We start from the raw sequence: 21,277 nt of genomic DNA, 5'->3' as shown, positions 1-21,277 counted from the left end.
TTTGAAACTTACAATATGAAAGTAGAGATAAAACTACTTCTATTCCTACTTCTACTCTACTCTATTTCACACTAAAAGGTGCTATCTCTTGCTAATATGATGCTCAAATGAATGAGATTCAAGGGGTATTTATAGATGTTTTGGAAGAGAAGATGTTCTCATAATGTAGTCACAAAATTGTTATTCTTTTCTCCAACTCAAATTTAGTTGGTTCCAATTGTTTTTCTTCCAGAGGAATTGGTCAAAAAGCTTATGTGAATAGATGGCAAGTTGCAGCTTCATTTCAAGGATCCGCGAGGTGGATATGCGAGGTGTGTGCCTCATGGATCTACCTCGCGGATCTTCTTTGTCTTCAATTCTGCACATTCAGCTCAAAACTCAACTTTGTTTTGTTTTTTGTCCACTTTTAACTACAATTTTCTTGATGATGGAGGTGAATTAGCTCTGTAGAAAACATGAAAGTTGTAGCCCTTTAAGTTATTTTTCCAATGCATCAAGAATCATCTAATTTGGATATCTATAGGCTGAGAAATGACTAAAATACCCTTGAATGGTAAATGCTATATTTCAGCTTTTCACATAAATTTTACCGACTGTATTTCAACTTTTTGACTAGGAAACTCAACGAACTGAATTTCAATGTCTTCCTATGAATTGTAGAGCTATGTATTAACTTTAAAATGGTTCAAGACTTATCTCAATTGGATACTTGTAACTCAATATATAGCCAAAATGCAAAGTGTGTCAAAGTTGTGAAACTCCTTTTGACTTGAATCACTTTCTATGATACCAAAACGTACAAACAACACAATTTTGCATATTAACCCACACTTTTGCATGTTTTGATTAAGAAACACTACTTTTATGAAAAGTAACTTATAAAGGAGCTCAATTCTTCCATTTTAACTTAAAACACAACAAAAACTTAACCTAAAACCTAACTAAAACTGGGTAAAATAAAGGCTAATCAACCAGCCTTGAAATCCTTGTTTACTTGGGAAAAAGGGTTAGTTCCAAATTTGTTCCAAGCTATTCAGTCCAAATTAAATTTTTAGATCACGCCAGTCAAGAACGAGTCAATAAACTAGAATTGAGTCATTTCGTTTCAATTGTTCTTGTGTTGAGTCTACTAGCTTTCTTTGTGTCGTTAAATTTGATTTTTTTTCCAGTAGCATCCAGCCATAGATTTCATCCTTAAAGTCTAGAAATAACATTCAAAATTCCCAATAATTTAGGTCCTAAGTTCGACAAAAAATTCCAGATTTTCAAGTGTCGAAGTTCCAACTTTGTTCGTGTCGATCTTCCTAGCGTTGTGTCGTGTCTTTGCTAGTTCACTGTGTCATTAATCATAACTCCTTTCCAGTAGTTTTTAGTCATAAATTCCCATAGTTTCGAGCCTCAAACACATCCTCCAAGGTCCAGTTCGTCACGAGTTAAAAAGTTTCCAGATTTGGTGTCTTCCTTGCTTAGTCATTTGAGTCATTATTCCCAGCCTAACTTCAGCAGATTTCAAGCCATATTCTCATTCCAAAATAGAGTTTTTTCCTTCTCAAAATTTCCAGATTTGTGTCCTTCCTTTGAGTTATTACACATACTCATAGTTGGCTACACTCAAGGAGCTTGTTTGTAGAGTTCAACTGAACACTTGAAAGGGGATTCTTACCTATTCAAGGAAGGCAATCGAAAGACCATTTGAGAGCTTTAGTGAGATCAACAGAGTGAAAATTTGAGTGTATACTTGAGCATGAGCGGATACATGTAAGGGAGCGAGAAGGGACATATTTTCTTTTGTACTAACATTTTTTTGTGTAGGATACCTAAGCCATGGAGGAACAGAACCAAAAGTGGACCTCACTCTTAAATTAGAGGCCTTGTTTGGTGATTTTACTAGGAGAATCGCTAACAACATGGAGGCTCTACATGAGAGGATGGACCGATTGAAGTTGTCTCAAATGACATCTAAGGGATGATGAGACAAGAGCAAGATTGGAGAGTCTGAGAGCTCCAAGACAAAGAAACCGAGCAGAGGTTGAGACCAAGACATCGAGAGATGGATCAAGGGAGTGATCTTATAAAATGGATCAAAATGAAGATTCCAGCGTTTCATGGGAGGTTGGATCCCTAGACATACTTCGAGTGGGAGCGAAAGGTGGTGATGATCTTGGAGTGTCACAACTACACCGAGAATAGAAGATCAAACTCATGGTAATCTAATTTACTGATTACATGATTGTTTGATGGGACCAGTTGTGCACAAGTAGAAGAGGAAGTGGAGAACTTGTTATCACCACTTGGATTGAGCTTCAAGGAATTATGAAAAAGAGGTTCATCTCCAACTACTACTACCACAACCTGTACCAAAAATTGCAAACATTAGCGGAAGGAAGCCGCAGTGTCAAGGATTACTACAAGGAGATGGAGGTCACCATGCTGAGAGCAAATGTGCAAGAGGACTGTGAAGCCACCATTGCTAGGTTCCTCAACAGACTAAGATCCGATATAGCTGAGAGACTCGAGTTACAACCATATGTAGAGACTGGAGAGATGGTTGACAAGGCTGTGAAGATTAAGTAGAGACTCAAGAGGAGAGGTCAACTGCGATTGATCTACGATTTCTTTACCCCAACAACAAGGTTGAACTAGCCAATGGGTGAATACAAGTAACTGGCCAATTCAGCTACTCTAAGGCTAAAGGATGAATCGTCCAAGGGAGACTCAAAGAGAACTCCTAAAGTGTCTTCAGAGAAACAAAAAGGAAGGAGTTGAGACCTAGATACTTCAAGTGTCAAGGAAGGGGACATATAGTTAGTCAATGCCCTAATCAATGGGCAATGATTATGCTCCCCAGTGGTGATATCGTGTCCAATGATGAAGCTGAGTACGAGGGGATGCCGCCTTTGGTAGAAGAGGAGGATGAGATTGAAGAGATTCTAATTGATGTAACCATTGGATTAGAGTTGGTGGTGAGACGTGCTTTGACTACTCAAATTCAAGAGGATCAAAAGAATCTACTTCATGAGTTTGACATAGATAGGGAAAATAAGCGAGTGAGGCTAGTAAAATTGAGGGGAAAAAGGCAATGTTTTGCACGACCATAGAGGCAAAATTCGAGAGAAAACAAGAGTGTCTTGAAAAGCCTGAATATGTGAGGAAAGTCTTTTTTCTACTAAGCAACCTAATCTCTTGTTGCCAGGTGTATTTATTGAGTTTTTACAGGGTCTAAAGTTCGTGAAAGAACTTGCCTTAGGGGCTGATCATGCACGAACCGAAGCTGTCCAAATCATTTTCCCAACTTTTGCCATGAGTTTTTGTTTGCAAATGGGTTTGGTTGATTCAAAACTTTTTTCTTTTTGTCCTCATGTGAAAGTACGTTGTTTAGTATACGTATTGACCATGTATATCTCTTACCTTGTTTTCTTTGTTGCTATTCTAATTTCTCTAGGAGGTACCAAATGGGATTGGATGGCACTATCTTCATTTTTTCCCATGCACATGGTTAGGATACCAACTTCCAATGTTGCATAATTATTGATTCATATATCTTTGTGTTTAATCCAAGAGGTCAAGATTTGAGGACAAATTCTTCTCAAGAGTAGGGGACTTATGAAATATCACAAGCTATCCAAGTTAATCCTATGATAGGTGCCAGTGGGACCAATGATGCAAGCTCGAGCCAAGAGACTTAACGAGCCTTTACAAGCCATGGTTCGATTTGTTTGAGACTCAATTGGAGCACCAAATATGGTTCAAGATGATTAATCAAGTGTAGTCAATTTGCTACAAGTCGAGGTTGAAGAAGAGGAATGAAGACAGATTGCCCAAGCCAACAATCTCGCTAGTTGTGTCATTAGTTAGTCATTAGTTTAAGTGTTTTAGGTTCGATTTAGTGGTCAATTGAAATGGTCCATCTCTTGAGCTTGTAGCCGGCCTTAGTTAGGGTTAAAATGGTCCAAACTAGTTGTGTTTTGTTTGGCCTAGTTTTTTTAGGAGTTTTGTATCAAGAAACATTAAAAAGGCGACCTTTGTCTCTTTCATAAATGCATTACAACATTTTGATAGAAAATCGTTTCCTAAGAGTTTACTCTCTTGGCTCTACGAGCTTTTTTTGAACATTTAGAATCATCTTCGTGTTCATTCGCCTTATCAATCAAGTTCATCACCCTTGATTGTAGCACTTATTATCAATTCCTATGATTCGTTAGTTCGTTTGATTTTGGATCAAGAAGGTTCACAATTGTGGGGATTAGAGGGGTTCGTGCAGGAGTTTTGCCAAATTCAAGCTTGGGTTAATCACCATCCATTCAGGGTAGTTATTCGTGAATTTCGTCTTCAACGAGGTTCGTATGAACTAGTTAGACAATGATTGTCTCAAAAGATTACACGCCATAGACAATGGTTTCGACGGATTCATGCCAAAATAGAAAGAAATAGGTTGCATATAATTTATTTGCAAATTCTAGAGCTCTGTTAATAGGTTTTCCATATTAGAAAATCTTCTATTAATTGTAAATATTTATAATTTTTATACAAATATTCAAATGTTTAAAGTGTTGATCTACTGATTCTGAAAATATCAATACATCATCAATATATACTATTATGAATCAACTGTAGGGGTTAAAAATATCATTCTATATATTTTGAAGTTCTAATAGAGCATTTTTAAACTAAAAGGCATTACCTTCCATTGATAATGTCCAAAAGGAGTAGTGAAGACCATTTCATATCTATCTTTTTTTGCAATTATTATTTGCCAATATCCCAACTTTAGGTCAAATTTTGAAAATATTTTTGCATTAAATAATCTATTTAACTAATCTCTTTTATTAGAGATAGGATATTTTATGCATCTTAATACTTTATTTAATGATTTATAATTTATTACTAATCTTGAAACTCTTTCTTTTTCTGCTTGATTCATTACATAAAATATAGCACAACTCCATCGCGATTTTGTAGGAGTAATTAAACCTTTATCTAACAAAGTTTTTTTTAAGGCAAAGCCCTGTACATGGGGAGCATGCCAACCCCTATTTTATTTATAGTACCAAAAAAAGTATGAAGGGTTTCGGATAGGCCACGCCAAACAAGAGTTAACGACAAAAAAGCAAAACTGTTACTTCAACACCCTAATGTACAGAAAAGACAGATAATGTAGCTTATAGCAACGCAAATGCGAGGTGAAAGACAATCCAAAGAAGCAAAAATAGAATCATTACCTAAACCCAAAGAAGCAATACTATCTGCTACAGAATTAGCCTCCTTGAACACATGTAAAACCTGTATTTGGAGACTGTCAACTAAGCATCTTATCCTTCACAGTATGTTAAACACCGGCCATCTTGCTAGACCACCTTACAAAATCATTCAAACGAGCACTAACGAATCCGTTTCAGCTTGGAAACCATGAAGTCCCCTTTCAAAACAAAGCTCAAGACATACCAATAAAGATGAAGTCTCAGTTGTGAGAACATCCATCTCCCCGAATTCCTAGTAGTAAGCAAAAACAAAACGGCCTTGGTGATCACATAAGACCCCACTCCTGAGGCATAACCATTAGACACACTTGCATCAAAATTCAATTTCAACATCGCAGCATTGGGTTTTGTCATGAAACTACAATGACCCTAAGCAAACGCCTCCGACCATACACAGTCCTTATCTCCAGAAAATGAAGACTTAGATAAAAGATGCGCCATGCCCAACTGTTCCAAAAAGTTTTGAACTAGCCATTTCACGTACGAAGCAGTAAATTGAGGTCCTTGAAAATGAGCTCTATTCCTCTCATTCCATAGAAACCAAATGACTAATATATAGGAAGGACAAAATGAGTATGCAAACCATTGATCTTCAAATCTGAGAAAACCCACAAGGACAGCATACAAGAAATACCTGTATCATTGTAATCAAGCACCCGAAACATTCTCACAAAAAAAGACCAAACCTCAGATGTGATTGGACCTGTGACAGCCCCACCTCCCCCTAAGGCGAACCAAAGGGGTTAGCGGACCGCCTGCCCAACTCTCGCCGGGACTTAGTCGTTCACTTCAATCCTCAATCGAAACCAGAATAAACCAAGAATAAACATAACAACGATCCAAAACATAAAGCACAACTTATATACATTGCTATCTCAAAAGAGAGTACAACCATCGAATATACAAAGGTTCTCAATTCACCATACATCCAGCCCGTGCCGAGCACTAGGGCGAGAACCATTACAAAATCAAAGAAACTAGTCTAGGCTAGTCTCTACCGAGCTCTCGTCCTTGCTCGCCTTCCCCTGTTAAGGAAAAACAAAACTAAAGGGATGAGCTAAAAGCTCAGTGAGGTTCCAAACACATAATCAAATGATCAATCCAGTTCAAGAAACATTTACAAGAAAAAAATGATAACAACACATTCATTAAAAGGATACGGGCTCACAGGGAGCTATTCGTTCGTTCATTCTCCTGTCATTCCCCTTATTCCTCCAATCATTTTAAAAATGCATTTTGAGAAGTAAAACCCTTCATTTCATTCATTGCCACTCGTTCATTCATTTCATTTCACCCCCTTCCGGACGTTGGCCGGACTCCACCCGACAACAAGGTAATACTCGAGTATACCAAATGTTCATCCAGGGTCACTAAATCGCCCGACCGAGTCCGCTTCTGGCTCGAGTCGATCAGTAACGAAGGGCAGGACCCAGTTCAGCCATCAGGCTTACATTCATGCATATATAATCATTCAATCATTGAAAATTTCACATTCATTTAGGTCGAGTGCGATAAAGTACACACTCTGTGACAGCCCCACCTCCCCCTAAGGCGAACCAAAGGGCTCGGCGGACCGCCTGCCCAGCTCTCGCCGGGACTCACTACAGTCCTCAATTAAAATACATCACTCACATCCAATAACATAGGGTACAACCTCAAGAATAAACGAAATAAAATTTTTCAAACTTAGAACGAGATAAGATACATTACAAATCTCAAGTAAGGGTATCATTCCCCGAATAAGACAAAAGTCCTCAGTTCTCAAATAATGACATCAAATACTTATCAAGTGAATCGAATTCAAATTATATATGAGATATCCCTTCAGGCACTAGTAACTCAATACAAGCGCTTTCTTTGGCCTCGAGCCCTGCAGGGAAAAATTATTTTTGGGGGTCACTAATTAAGCCTCAGAACTTCCACTTCCAAACCTGTTAAGGAAAACAAATTGGGGTGAGCTAACGCTCAGTGAGGCCAAGGGAAAAACATGCAAGCATGCTAGCAAAGACACAATATAAAGCAATAACTCGAGTAACAAGTAACTGCGAAACGTTAAGCAACTAGGGAATTTAATCACAATAAAAGGATACGGAAGCTCTCAGGAGCTAATCCACGCGTGATCCAAGCTCAGGTAGTTGACCCTCCGTCAACTTTCACAGTTATCCATGTAGAACTCCACTTACTACCTCCAGCCACCATGACACCCTCTTGGATCCGTAACCAAACAAGCATGTAGGTGGTATCACTTAACAAGTATACCTAGCAAGATCCCTTATTTGGATCAAGCTACAACACTTCCCAAGGTTCATCAAGTTTCTCGACCAAGCCCTTGTCGGCTCGAGTTACAAGGCTAGCCAATGGGTTGGGGCGTCCCCCCCATTCACTTTTAGGTCGATGAGATGAAACTCCAATCGACAAGATTTGGTCAGAGCATTGAGACGGGATGAGCGGTACCTCCTACCCTAAAAGGGCATGATACATTCTGCCGCTCAATGCTCACGAAAAACACTTTCATTTGCATTCACATGTAACACGTATCACTTATCAAGCAAGAAATTTCATGAAAGAGAGGACAAGAGCGATAAAGTACGCCCTAGCCTCATTATCTAGCAAGTACAAGAATCATTTCATTTAAACACTTCACATGCACTTGATACTCACCAAGTATCAAAAGTCAAAGTTTGAGAAATTAGCTCTAAGACGCTTCGCCGGGAGTTCCCTCGAAGTCCTCTTGAGATCCTGAAAGTATGCAATAATGCATTGTATCTCAAATTCCAGGCCATACAGTATTCGTGTAAAGAAAAGAAATAGTCAATTTTGACTCCACAATTCAAGTTTCCAAAGTATTTCGGTTCATAAGGAACCGACTTTCAAATGAGGTCTCAAGTGATAGGTGAACTCATGAAAATAGGTTTGAAATGCTCTAAGAGTTGTAAAAATGTAACCTAGGCCCTTAAAAGAACATTTAGGTCCAAATTGGAAATTTTCACTTTTCGAGTCATTCGTGGAAAAATCAGTCCGGAAGTTCGGAAAGTCTAAAATAGAAAATTTTACACCGTCAAAAACTTCATTCGAAGCATAACAACTTTGTAGAAGGTCACTTTCCAAGAATCAAATCAGAAACAAGTCAATTTCTCCAAGAAAGTTTACTATTCATTGAAGATAGGTCAAAACAGTCCAAGTTTTTCCAATAATTTTGGAATTTCGTTAAAAATCATAGAATCAAAACCAGCCTTTGAAATTTGATATGCATGTAAAGTTCCAATCCAGGTTTCAAATGAAAAAAACGAAACTCGATTCCGATGTTCCTAGCTCAAGAAATAAAAAGTTGAAGTTCGCTAAAATTCCTGGACTGTTGGCCTATTTTCCAGATTTAATGCACTTCGCTAATTAGGCTGTATCTCACTCGATTCTCAGTGAAATTGAAAACGGTTGGTGGTGTTAGAAACTAGATTCACAAGGATACATTTATGCATAAGAAATCATTTCCAAAATCCAGACATAAGCGGTTCAAAATCAAGCAACAAAATGGATTTTCTGGACAGTCTCGGATGAACAGTAATAAACAGGCAGCCAACTTTCAAAACTCGTCACGAATCGTTAGGGACGAACTAGAAAATGAGCTTGGTACCATTTTAAATCTCTAAGAGTGTACTTTCAAATGCCGCAAACGGCACTCAATTTCGATTAACGAGCAAAACTTTATAGCTACACAAATGTTGCTGGTCAGAAAATTCTGGAGCTTGTTCCAGTTTTGCTTCTTTACTTGTAACTCAAAATTTAACCAACCATTTGGGTTGATTTTTGGTAGAAAACCACAATACACATAGCACAACATATCTACACCAATTTGGAAGCTCAATTATCACCAGAAAATTTTCGAAATTACAGGGCAGCAGCAAACAAGAAAGTCGGCAGCAAGTCAGAAATTTCAGACAGTACCTTCTCCAAATTTCTAACTTTCTTCCAACTTCATTCCATCAATCATTCTATATACATGTAACATAGCACAATATCAGCAACCACAACATGCTAATTCATCACATCAGTCACCAATAAACACCCTCAAACCCTCGAGCATGTCATGGAATTGCAAGAACATAATTACTCAACCAATCAACCCAAATTCTACCATAGGTTGCAAACCCATGCTACCTTTGCTCCATTTGAGCTATAATTTTGCAAGATTGAAGTGTGGGTGAGTGAGTTACCTCAAGAACTTAGTTGGACAGCTTTAGGGCAGAAATCTTGACCGAAATTCCTCCAAGAAAACCGATGAACAGCCCCCTCTTCCAAGCTAGGATCAAAGCCCTCTAATGGATTATGAAATTTGGAAGTGGATTGAAGCAAGTTTGTGAGGATTTTGGCTAGATTTTTTTCTTCCCATCTTCGGCCAACTAGACGGTGATGAGAGGAGACAGAGTGAAATCAGGTATTGTAATGAAAGTGGAGAGAATTGGTGACTTAATGGTTAAGTCTAAGTGTCAACTCATGCTAGGTCCGTTTAGGGTCTTTGCGTGTCCAATTTTTTTGCGCTCGTTTGCAACTTTTGTGCACTAAACCTCTGAGGTAATTTCCCTAGTACATTAATAGTACATTACTAGTAGTCTAATATCATGTTCTTAAAATCTCCAATTAATCAAATTAATGTGCCTGTCGGGGCCTTTTCGGCACGTGCGCGTATAAAGGTCAAACTTAAGGGTTTTCTCGTTTGAACTTGAAAATTCAACTTATTCGATTCTAAAACTCTAAAATATGATAATCCAAGTATATATATATAACAATAAAAATCACGATAAGCAATTCATCTTGAATAAATTTGGGCATTAAAATAATATGCGCGTAAAGAACCAATCGAAAAAATTTATTTTCGAGAAATTCATGTACTTTAGTATATTTTATTTTATTTTTATTTCTTTTTTTTTGTAACTCGAGTATGAAATATTTTTAAAATGACCAATTTAACAATATTTTGAAATAATAAAATTATGGGTCCTCACATCCTCTCCCCCTTAAGAGAATTTCGTCCTCGAAATTCATACCTTAACTCAAAAACTCCAGATGTCACTTTTGCATCCCACTCTTACGAATTGTAAAACTTATTCCGCATTAAATATCACGTAAGTCTTGTATTCTTAATCTGTTCACGACTAGCGAGATAACAATTCCTTCATGCGGTTCACAGATTCAATTGCCTTAAGAAATTTGTCAATTCAGGAACAAATGATGTAATAGCCCTTTAAATTGGTATACGCAATGAACTTTAAATATCTCGCAGATCAAATTCGATAATATCTTATTAGCACACAAGTTTTGTCCTACTGGACCTTAACCCTAGTAATCTTTCAAAATAGATAGTAAGAGCCCTCAAGAATCAATAACTTCAAAAATCATATCTGGTTTCGTATACTTGTATGCAAATATCGAAGTACAAAATGAAACCTTACATTCAATAATATCTTATTGTAGTCCCCAAGTCATTTATGAGTATTACTGCCAATTTTTAACCCAAATACGACTTAAAGACCCAAATCCATTAATGCTACTAGTGTATTCATTACTCCCAATGGCATAATTGAATTTCAAAGTGCTTACTTTTCTGATGAACTAGCCTTAATCACATCTTCCTCTAGAATCCTCAATTAGTTGTAGTCCTGTATTAAATCTAACTTGGAAAGTACTACTGTCTCTTGTAGATACTCAAATGATTCATTTATGCAAGGTAAAAGATATTTATTCCTAATACCCACTTGATTCCAACCTCAATATTATAGACATGGCCTTCTCACAAGGCTATAAGCGTAACAAAATTTAGATATATGAATAAGTCATGAAATTGATTAAATGCAAAGTAAACTTCCATTTGCTATAAAAGACCATAATAATTTCATCAAGTTAGGATAAATTTATCAAATCATTTCAAAAGAAAAGGGAATAAACAAGATTGTAGCAAAACATGCTAAGTCATCCATGTTCAAAGCAACAAAAGATTTCATCCCTTACACAAAAGATTACAACCTTCAAAAGTCTCAGTATAGGCTAGGTTATAATCATAATCCCTGTCTTTAAGCAAAGTCAAATCCATCTTCACTCGTAGAGCTTCTAATACTTTGGTTCTTCTCATAGCCATAGTATTAACCACTCCCTCTAACACTCGACTGTTTTGCAGCAGACTTAACGAGCTGCTGAGGAGTTTCTCGGGCAACTTAAAACTTAATACTCAGGACTCCCGCATAGCAAGCATTTCCTTGTTTCCTTCAGCCCATAATCTCAGTGTGATTAAACTTGCCACAGTATCCACAAGTTACTCTACAAGTTACGGCCTGATTAGCTTGAGAATTCTCCTTTTTCTTTTTCTTCTTTTCTCTCTGCTCCACAACAAATTCATGTTCACATCTCTCTTTAGATTTCCCTTTTTTCATTATGGGAGTTTCCTTCACTACCCTTAACTTGGTTGCTAGAAATATACTGAGGTGAAACTTGAATAGTGGGTCGCATCCCCTCGAGTTTTTTTTTTCCTGAAGTTCCTCCAATACTCCTTCGTATTTCTTTTTCATTTCCAAGTTCTTGTTCCATAATTCCATCTTCTCTACAAACTCTTGTTTGCGTCGTTCTTCCCAGAATTCAACCAATTTAGTCTGGAATTCCAACTCCTTGCGAAGAACTTCTATTTCTATACGCATCTCTTCCAAACTTTTCATTCATCCATTTGCTTAATCCTGACAGTCAGCCTATCAACAACTCAAAGCATCTAAATGAGTAGCAAATCAAAATTTAAAACTTAACTATCCACAACCTATAAATTCTCACGCATCTAAGTCATCCAGGTATATTTACTCTTACCTCTCCACGAATTTGATACGTAAGAAAATCCACACACACAAATAAAGTAATACCCCTTGATATAATGATATGTACTTCCGTTCTAAGGTCTTACTCACGTATGTAGTGAAACCATAAATTACACGCCATAAGAAATAAGTTCCAAACCCGGACTAAAAACTGTTACGCACTAGTAGGACCAGAATCCTTTTCCTCAAAAGTTTGTCTAAATCAAACCAATCATGACCTACAAGATAAAATCGAGACTTTTGATGTATTTTGAATGTATCTGTGGAAAATTTGGTAAATACAAAGGGTGTGCTGCCCAAATTTACGCTCGAGGACTAGAGAAATATACTTGCGACTTGAGTAAGGGTAAAGAGTGATTACTACTTGAACCATCTAGGATATTTGCACCTTCTTTTATCAAGGTATATAAGTTAGAATTTGGCCGACCTTGTACCCTTGGAAAAATGAAATTTATGACTAATAGAAATACTTTTTCGCCATTTCGTCGACCCAAATGGTATTTCAAAGTATAATTGTTTCCAAGTTTCAAAGTCTTAAGAGCGAGCATGAATTTATTAGAATTTGATAAGTATCTTGAATACTACTTAAACGAGTTGCATTTACTTGATTTTCTTGAAGCGAAACTCCTATGTTTCGAACTCTAGAAAGTTTTACATTCGTAAATGATATTTTATCGTAGATTTGGATTCCAACCAAGGAGTTGGACCTGAACGTGTTTTTTGAGAGGCACTAGACTTTTGGTGAGTGCTTCCAAATATCTGGTTGAACTGGACACCTGTTTTAATACTTGATCCATGAAAATACATGATACGAGATTTGTTGATCGGGCAAGGGTGTACTTTATCGCACTTGCCCTAATATGATATCTACTTGTTTATTGTTGCAATTAACTTTTTATACTTGTACTTGATTTGTAAGTGTGGAGCGGCAGCATGTACCACACTCTATCCGAGTGGGAGGTGCCTCTCATTCCCGTCTCCATATTTTTATTTTAATTCAGTCGATTGGAGTGTTACCTCGTCGACTTTTTGAGGACCCCAAATCCCATTGGCTAGTTAATCGAGTCGAGCCGGCAAGGGCTTGGTCGATTGGGTAACGAACCATGGGTCTTTCGTTTTGTCGAGTGGAGTGATATCTCCTCGACTAATCGGTATACTCGAGTATTACCACCCGTGTTTATTGAGGATTTTGGGCCCTGTAGGGGGTGTGAATGGTGGACGGAGAGTAGTGTAAGTGGTGTTCTACTGGATTGGTTACTTACTTGAAAGTTGACGGAGTGTCAACTATTACGTGATCAAGCTCCTGGTGATGCAATGGGAATTTGGCTCCTGAGAGCCATCCGTATCCTTATACCTTGAAGTGATTATTGTTTATTGGATTATTGTTTCTTTTGAAAACTTTTACACTCGCTCACTTTGAGATTTGCTACTTGAAGTATTATCGCTCACTTTTATGAACTATTCATGCTCGCCCTAACAATTCACGTATACAACATATAATCACATTGGTCACATATCAAATACAACTATCACCAAAAGATATAGTGCCTTTACTGGACACTTTCAGGTGGTACTCCGGGTTTGGAGTCCAAATCTGCGATAAAACTCAATTTGAGAACTTTGAAACATGACTAAGATTCGAAACTTAGACGTTTCGTTCAATAAGAATCAAGAAATGGAAATTCACTTGGAGAATATTCGTGAAACACTCGCTCGCTTTTCAAACTATATAACTTTGTAACATTTATACTTGGAAATGCCATTTGACTCAAAAGTACAAGGAAAACAAAAGACAGATTTGACGTGTTTTTGCGTAACGGACACAACCGAGACTACGCTTATCGGATTGAGGTGAAACTTATACTGTTTCGAAGCTAAGACAAAGGGATACAATTTTCATGAAGATCACTTAGTCCAAATTCCAGTGTAACCCAGTCAAATTCCCAATTCACAGAACCAAATTCCAACTAATAGACCAGTTAACCGTACTACCTTTAAATGGCCATATCTCAGGCTACCAAAGTCCGTTTAAGGCGTTCTTGGAGGCGTTGAAAAGCTAAGACAAAGTAATAAAACTTTTATGTTTTGGTAAAAAGCTAGTTCAGTACGTATCCAGGTGAAAAAATGCAACCAACTTGGTGTACTGTCGAAACTGTCCACTCACTTTACTCCTAGGGCAGTCAGGGTATTTTCATCTTTTCACAGGCTACGTTGCTCTGATTGAGCTGAAATTTTGTAGGCAACCATAAAATGTCATTATATACAACTTTCATGTTTTGTGCTAAGCCTAGTTCAGCCTCTAACATGATGAAATAGATCCAGACAGAACTGAAGCTAAGATTTCCAGAAATCTGGAATTTTTGTTATTTCAAGCTATAATTCATATTTTCACCTTGAAACTACCACTACTACTACCTTTACAAGATCATATACCACATATATGCATCATACAACACCAACCCACAAGAAACCCTAACTTGGAGCTTGGAAAACTAAACCAAGAGTTAAACACCCCACTTGAACAAAACTAAAGGAAGCGTAATATTATTTTTTTTTTGAGACTAAACAACAATAGTATCCTAAAAGTTGGGGTATCACAATCTCCCCTCCTTAAAAGAATTTCGTCCTCGAAATTCATACATTTATTTGTAAATTCATATGTTTATTCGTGAATAAGTATAAGCAAATAAAAGCATTTTCAAAACACATTGAAAATAACATACTTTCTTTATATACATATCATAACAATTAACACATCCTACGGTACATTAACCCCAGGTATTACTCAGGCACTACACTTAATCAAAACTCGAAGCACGTGAATAATAAGGATCCCAAATCCTATGAATATCTTCAATATATTTCAAGTCCAGACTATTCGCATTCCCCGTACCTTTGCTTTCGCCATTCAAACTTATCCTAATATTATGCGAGATCTCAACTTTTCGTAAAGGTATCACTCTTTGGTACTCGGGGACAAGAATCCGAAAATATGATAATTCACCACTCAAGCTGGCCAGGCTCAAGAGCAAATCACCCGTATTAGAGATTCCGACCCAACATACATATCTAAGGTCCCCAACAATAAACAATTGTTTCACACTTAACAAGTCAATCCCCACAGTCCGAGAACCTTCTCCCGGCACGAGCTCAATAGGAGCTCTGATACCAGCTGTGATGGCCCCACCTCACCCTAAGGCGAACCAAAGGGTTCGGCGGACCGCCTGCCCAGCTCTCGCCAGGATTCACTCACTTGCATCAATGAAAATAAGGTGCAACCTAAAAAATAAACGAAATAACGGTTCCCAAGTTTGGAACATATGAATACATTCATTTCTATCTCAACCATCCATACAGTCCCAAATACATCAAAAGATTTAAGTTCTCAGTACATTCAACCCTAATCGAGCGACTAGTGTGAGTACAATTACAAAATTTAAAACAACTAGACTACGCTAGTCTGTACACGTCTCACGCCTCGTTCGTACCCTTGTAAGGAAAACAACTGGCATGGAATGAGCTAAAAGCCTAGTGAGGTTCCAAATAGCAAATTGACCATTATTTATAAGTACAAGTTTTCGATATAGCAAAGTAACGAGCATGAAGAGTTCATAAAAGTGAGCTATAACACTTTAAGTAGCAATCTCAAAATGAGCGAGTGTAAAAGTTTTCAGAATAAACAATAATCATTCCAAAGTATAAGGATACGGAGGGCTCTCAGGAGCCAAATTCCCATTGCATCACCAGGAGCTTGATCATGTAATAGTTGACACTCCGTCAACCTTCAAATGAGTAACCAATCCAGTAGAGCACCACTTACACTATTCTCCGTCCACCATTCAAACCCCCTACTGGGCCCAAAATCCTCAATAAACACGGGTGGTAATACTTGAGTATACCGATTAGTCGAGGAGATATCACTCCACTCGACATTACTAACTACCCATGGTTCGTTATCTAATCGACCAAGCCCTTGCTGGCTCGACTCGATTAACTAGCCAGTGGGGTTTGGGGTCCCCAAAAGTCAATGAGATAACACTCCAATCGACTGAATTAAAATAAAAGTATGGAGACGGGAATGAGAGGCACCTCCCACTCGGATAGAGTGTGGTACATACTGCCGCTCCACACTTACAAATCAAGTACAAGTATATCAAGTTAATTGCAACAATAAACAAGTAGATGTCATATTAGGGCAAGTGCGATAAAGTACACCCTTGCCCGATCAACAAATCTCGCATCATGTATTTTCATGGATCAAGTATCAAAACAAGTGTCCAGTTCAACCAGATATTTGGAAGCACTCACCAAAAGTCTAATGCCTCTCAAAAAACACGTTCAGGTCCAACTCCTTGGTTGGAGTCCAAATCTGCGATAAAATATCATTTACGAATGCAAAACTTTCTAGAGTTCAAAACATAGGAGTTTCGCTTCAAGAAAATCAAGTAAATGCAACTCGTTTAAGTAGTATTCAAGATACTTATCAAATTCTAAGAAATTCATGCTCGCTCTTAAGACTTTGAAACTTGGAAACAATTATACTTTGAAATACCATTTGGGTCGACGAAATGGAGAAAAATATATCTATTAGTCATAAATTTCACTTTTTCCAAGGGTACAAGGTCGGCCAAGTTCTAACTTATATACCTTGATAAAAGAAGGTTCAATATCCTAGATGGTTCAAGTGGTATTCGCTCTCAAACCTTACTCAAGTCGCAAGCATATCTACCTAGTTCTCGAGCGTAAATTTGGGCAGCACGCCCTTTGGATTTACCTATTTTCCAGCCGTTTATGGCTTCATTCTTTTCCTTAATCAACCCAAAGTTACACACAACATAATCTTATTTCATTAGCCATCCAATAGGCTCAAGGTCATACAAGTACAAAATCAAGCTAAGAACATGTGCGGAAATGAAGTTTAAGTTAGGAAACAAAAGGCAGATTTGACGTGTTTTTGCGTAATGGACACAACCGAGGCTATGCTTATCGGATTGAGGTGAAACTTATACTGTTTCGAAACTAAGACAAAGGGCTACAATTTTCATGAAGATCACTTAGTCCAAATTCTAGTGTAACCCAGTCAAATTCCCAATTCACAGAACCAGACTCCTACTAATAGACCAGTTAACCGCACTACATTCAAATGGCCATATCTCAAGCTACCAAAGTCTGTTTAAGGCGTTCTTGGAGGTGTTGAAAAGCTAAGACAACGTACAAAAACTTTCATGTTTTGGAAAATGGCTAAATCAGCACGGATCACAGTGAATAGACACGGTCAATTGGATGAACTGTCTAAAACTGATCACTAAATGCATCCTAGGGCAGTGAGGGTATTTTGGTCTTTTCATAGGCTACGTTGCTCCGATTGAGCTAAAATTTTGTTGGAAACCATAAAATGTCATTATCTACAATGTTCATGTTTTGTTCTAAGCCTAGTTCGGCCTCTAACATGATGAAATAGAACCGGACAGAACTGAAGCTAAGATTTCCAGAAATCTGAAATTTTACGGTTTCAAAGGAAACTTTCTTCATTTCTTGCTTCAATCACCACCACAACCTCTTATATAAGCTCAGATACAACATATACTATCCATACAGCAAGTATAGGTAGAAAATCATTCAAACCCTAACTCATTGTCATCACTACAATCACCCAAAATCACATGAGCTAAACATCACAAGCAAGTTTACAAGGTATTACTCAACTTAGACAAAACTAAGGGAAGTAAATGTGAAGGTCAGCCCATATACCTCTCAAAGATGCTTCCAAGAATTATCCACCACCTCTTCTTGTGATCTATTTCCCCACCAAGCTATCCAAGTACTCAAAGAAGGATTTAACCGGTTTAAAATCCTGTTTTTTTTTCTTTTCCCACTCAAATGCTTCAAACTCAAGATGAAGTGAGGTTGTTCTCTCTTGCTCTCCTCTCTCTCACTCTCGGCTGTTATGGTGCAGAAATGAAGAGCTTTTGGAGTTGTTTTTAGAGATAAATATGGTGATAAGAAGGCGAGACAAAAGGTTTGGCAAGAAACCATAGATGAGTGACACTTGTCACCACCAAAGCCATCAAAAAATTCTCTTTCTTTTCCTTGCATTTTGGGCCACATGTTTTGGTTATAAGGCTGACGATGGGGAAGATATTTTGCAAAAATATCAAGGGTATGTGGTGGTAAGGAAGTGGTGGTCAAGTGGTGGGTTCAATCGGTAGTGATCGATACCCGTCGGTTCGAGCCATTTTTTCTTAAATCACGTATACTAGGGTTTTAACTTATAATTCACTAACTTATTATTATCACCTCTAATCCCACACTTAATATCATCTAAAACGCACTTTAAATCACCAAATTTGATCCCTATTCGGTACCGGATAGTCACATTACGGATAGACGTAAAAACCCTAATTCGCTCTAACTTGAAAACGAAAAGTGAAACCCTACTTTCTAGGTTCATTTGCACTTATTGTGGGATGATTGAGTAGTAAAGCCATTAGAAAGGAATAAACGCCAAATAAAAGGACATTTAAGAAAAATGTGAGGGATTTTACAATTCCCTTGATTCTAGTTAGGGTTTCGGGTAAAATATGAGAGATTTGAGAAAATCGAGTAGTCACAAGTAAAACTAGGGTTTTTGATTAGAATTTAGGATTTCCACCCTCGCCTAAGTACCCATTTAACATATACAAAGCACTTTAACAATTTCACATCAATAAACAACCCAATTACTCACTTGATAAAGCTTGGCACGAAAAACGATACAATTCACTGAGCTTGACCGTCACCGTCAAAAGCCTCAAAATCTGTATTGACAGATTATAGAAACACATAAATGAAACGGCCATACAATAGCAGTAAATTGCTACCTTGTTTTATTTTAAAAGACTAGAAACCCTAAAAGTCTAATCAACACCCTAGTTTCACTTGTGACTGACCGTTTTCTCAAATTTCTCATATTTTAACCGAAACCCTAAATTCAATTTATGGAATTGTAAAACCCCTCACGTTTTTCTTAAAAATGCCCTTTTATATGAAAATTATTCATTTTTTATGGCCCTACTACCCAATCACCCCACAATAAGTGTAAATGAATATAGAAGTAAGGGTTTTTGTTGTCCGTTTTCAAGTTAGAGCGAATTAGGGTTTTCACGTTTTTCTATAGTGTGACTATTCGGTTTGGAGTGAGGATCAAATTTGGTAGGTAAGAGTGACTTTTGGATGAAGAAATATTATATGATTAGAAGTGATAATAATAAGTTAGTAATTATAAGTTAAAACCCTAGTACACGCGATTGAAGGAAAAACGGCTCGAACCGTCGGGCATCTATCACTACCGATTGAATCGACCACTTAACCACCACTTCCTTACCACCACATACCTTTGATGTTTTTGCAAAATATCCCCCCTAATCCTTAGCCTCATAACCGAAACATGTGGCCCAAAATGCAAGGAAAAGAAAGAGAAACTTGGATGGCTTTGGTGGTGACAAGTGTCACCCATCTATGGTTTCTTGCCCAACCTTTTGTCTTGCCTTCTTATCCCTTAATTGAGCTCATTCTTTCTCATTTTTTTTCCTGGTCAGCCGAGAGAAAGAGGAGCAAGAGAGTGAAGAGAGTTTTCCATCTTCAACCTTGAATCCAACCTTTTTATTGCCAACAAGAAAAACTAAACCGATCAATCAGTAGTTGGAAGCTTGGGAAGCCTAAGGAACCTAGAATATCAAGGAGAGGTGAAGGATCATCCTTGCAAGCTTGTGTCTTGAGGTATAATGGCTGATCAACCATTCTTTTTCCATTAATCATGATTAAGTTGGGTATTAATGTTGGTATTGTGTTTGTGATGCTTGTTTCAAGTGATTTTGATGATTGGATTGATGACTTTTGAGTTAGGGTTTCTTGTGGGTTAAGTTGTAGAGAATGACATTTTATGGTTGCGTACAAAATTTCAGCTCAATCGGAGCAATGTAGCCTGTGAAAAGACCAAAATACCCTCACTGCCCTAGGATGCATCCAGTGATCCGTTTTAGACAGTTCATCCAATTGACCGTGTCTATTCACTATGATCCGTGCTGATTTAGCCATTTTCCAAAACATAAAAGTTTTTGTACTATGTCTTAGCTTTTCAAAGCCTCTAAGAATGCCTTAAACGGACTTTGGTAGCTTGAGATATGGCCATTTGAAGGCAGTACGGTTAATTAGCCGATTAGTTTGAATTTGGTTCTGTCAATTGGGAATTTGACTGGGTTACACTAGAAATTTGACAAGGTGGTCTTCACCAAAGTTGTAGCTCTCTACCTTAGCTTCGAAACGGTATAATTTTCACCTCAATCTGATATGCGTAGCTTCAGTTGTGTCCGTTATGTAAAAACACGTCAAATCTATCTTTTGTTAAACTTCATTTCTGCATATGTCGTTAGCTTGATTTTGTACCTGTATGACCTTGAGCCTATTGAACGGCTATTGAAATGAGATTATTTTGTATGTAACTTTGGGTTTGTTTGAGGAAAATATTGAAGCCATAAATGGCTGGAAAATGGGTAAACACAAGGGGCATGCCGTCAAATTTTCACGAGAAAGATAAACTAGCCTTTGGAGTTCTAGTTCTGTATTTTGCAAATTTAACTTGGATGCACTGAAAAATGGGTTGAGGTATCTTCATGGAAGTTGTAACCTTTTGTCTAAGGTTCGAGACACCATCTAGCACATTTTGATCCAATAACCACAGCTCCAGTTATGGGCAAAATCGTGTAACCCGTTTTGTACCATTTTCATTTTCACGGACGCGCACGTGCGTTTCTCAACCGTTTTTGCCGTTTTGGACCGTTTAGGTCTACTTTTGGTATTTTGTTACCGTTTCGGCCGTTTCGGCCAATTTCGACATTTTTTTGGCCTCAACTTCATTTTTTACCGTTTTTGATTATTTTAGACCGTATTCGATCGTTTAAGTTATAAACTGCTATTGTCTGGCCGTTTCACTTATGTGTGTATATAATCTGTCAATACAGATTGTGAAGCTTTTGACGGTGACGATCAAGCTCAGTGAATTGTATCATTTTTCGTACCAAGCTTTATCAAGTGAGTAACTAGGTTGTTTATTGATGTGAAATTGTTAAAGTGCTTTGTATATGTTAAATGGGTACTTAAGCGAGGGTGTACTTTATCTCACTCGACCTA

This window comes from Coffea arabica, chromosome 1e (assembly GCF_036785885.1).
Source record: "Coffea arabica cultivar ET-39 chromosome 1e, Coffea Arabica ET-39 HiFi, whole genome shotgun sequence".
NCBI lineage: Eukaryota > Viridiplantae > Streptophyta > Magnoliopsida > Gentianales > Rubiaceae > Coffea > Coffea arabica.
Note: the sequence above shows the minus strand (reverse complement) of the source record.